The sequence below is a fragment of the Daktulosphaira vitifoliae genome, unplaced genomic scaffold, assembly GCF_025091365.1.
Source record: "Daktulosphaira vitifoliae isolate Bord-2020 unplaced genomic scaffold, ASM2509136v1 Scaffold_118, whole genome shotgun sequence".
Classification (NCBI taxonomy): Eukaryota; Metazoa; Arthropoda; class Insecta; order Hemiptera; family Phylloxeridae; genus Daktulosphaira; species Daktulosphaira vitifoliae.
Genome location: NW_026099687.1, coordinates 4172 through 6356, shown reverse-complemented (window position 1 = coordinate 6356; position 2185 = coordinate 4172). Strand labels below are relative to the sequence as shown.

Genomic DNA, 2185 nt, shown 5'->3' with positions numbered 1-2185 from the left:
ATTTAAGTGTTAAGATGAACTTATTAAAAATACATATATTTTTATATGAAAATAATATCTATATTAACTTTAAGCCATCTTAACTTTGTTTTATATTTTACAATGTACTTTATTTTTCTTTAAAATGGTTAAATTGATATATTATAACTCTTCAGTTTGTTATTTGACGTTCTCTTGCCTGTTCACTTGTAATTGAAGAAAAATCTATTTCACGAAGACATTGTTTTATAAATAAATCCAATGGCCAATATCTTATTTCTCACAATGTAAGACTTAAAATTTTTATTACATTTTTATATGAATTTAGCTATCAAAGAGAATAATTAATTCTAAGTTGATCAACAATATCTGTACTACAGGGAACAGGTAATGAAACTTATGTAAATTGTGTGCAAATTCCTAATAACCAAAATGATTATCAAGTTTTAAATCATGGAGATGTTATTTCCTTTGCAGATGGGAGTGGAAGTTATAAATATCTGTACAGATTTGTTTTACAAACATATACTGATAAAAAATTGAAGTAAGATTATTCTTAAGACATCATGTGTGTAAGTAATACACTAATATAATCAAATGTATTGTTTATTTTATTAAACGCAATCAAATAAATTGATTAATATAAACACTATATCTAAATCAAAATTATCTGAAAAATATTATTTTAATTCATTCTTTTAATATTTGTCAGTTATTTTTATTATAAACTTTCTAATCGCTTAAAATGATAATTACAAAGAGTATGAACAATATTTGTTTATAAAACTTTAAATATAGATTTTACATTTAATATTGTTAAAAAATGAAAAAAATTATTCCTTTTTAAATTTTAACTTTTAAACTATGCTTTCTCACAAAAAATATTTAAAAAAACTTGCATTCATGGTAAAATGCTTTTTTGTAAAATTCAGAATTATGCTTAAAATATTTCATTCATATAAACCCTATACTTTTAAAGTTACTCTGCTATTTGTGTTTAATTTTTATAAAGTTAGATGTTTAAATTAATTGTATTTATTTTTCAGACGAAATAATGAAGTATATGGTGAAGAATATGAATCTAGTAAAAGTCAATCTTATGTTGACAATATTGTAAGTTTAAATTCTGTGGATGATCTTATTTTTACAATTCATTTCTTTAAATGAATACAAAAATTATATATTTATTTTTAATTTTTATTTATGATACAACCCTACTTGGGTACATATCTCATGTGCCTGTTAACAGTAACCCAACATTTTAATTAGTACATATCCCATTAGAAAAAACTAATTAAAGTATAATGGAATCAAATAATAACGTTTATTAATAATAAAATAAAGTAATAATCTATGGATTCAAGATATGTTGAGAATGTCCATCAAAGAGATGACAATGTGCTATAAACGTTATGAGAATTATAATTTTTTATATCACAATTAAATAATAATAATAAGTTCAAATAATATTAATTAGATGTTAAACATTCATATTGTAGGACTCAACTGCTTGTTGCACTACATTTTCACTAACAATTTTCTGTAAGAATGTGTATATTAACATTGTCAGCGGGTCCCTGTATATCTATCTGTAATAAGCATGAATGCTGACAAGCTGTTAAATGATATTAACTGAACCAAGATTTGTGCACAAAATGTGACCGTATCACTTATTTAAATCCATTTTTTTAATTATTAGTTGATTTATTTTAGCTGAAAAGTGAAAAAGCATTAATGAAGCGTTTTCTAACTGCTAAATTAGATAAATTTAATGAAATAATTAATCAAGAATCAAAAAAAGTTAAAAAATTGAAAAAAAGTAAATATATTTTAAGTAAAAATAACTTAACCTCGGATTAATACATATTATATTATTTTCACCCAATAATAATTTTTTTTATTAACATTTACTATAATTAATAAAATATATATAGAATGTATTATTTTTTAATTAATTCTAAAATCATGTTTTATTAACCTATATTTTTGTATTAAATCATATAAAAAAAAATTTTTCCGCAGCATAAACTCGGTAATAATGAATTAACAATTTTTGTAAATTTGACCTTTTTTCTGCCCACAGGGGGGAATTTAAAAAGACAACTTTTTCACAAAAAATTAACTTTTTCAACTTAACTTTTGAAAATGTTCCGGAAATACTGCGTCCTTTAAACATATATCAAATTAAAGCTTATTTTATGTACTA

The 2185-nt window shown here is 21.9% G+C and overlaps 1 long non-coding RNA gene across 1 annotated transcript; it reads left to right on the top strand.

Annotated features, from left to right (window-relative positions):
• Positions 1 to 847: 847 nt before the first annotated feature.
• Positions 848 to 1772, top strand: LOC126909099 (uncharacterized). Its single transcript, XR_007704921.1, has 3 exons — positions 848 to 885; positions 1026 to 1092; positions 1693 to 1772. It is a non-coding gene; the product is annotated as an uncharacterized LOC126909099 (long non-coding RNA).
• The last annotated feature ends 413 nt before the right edge of the window (positions 1773 to 2185 follow it).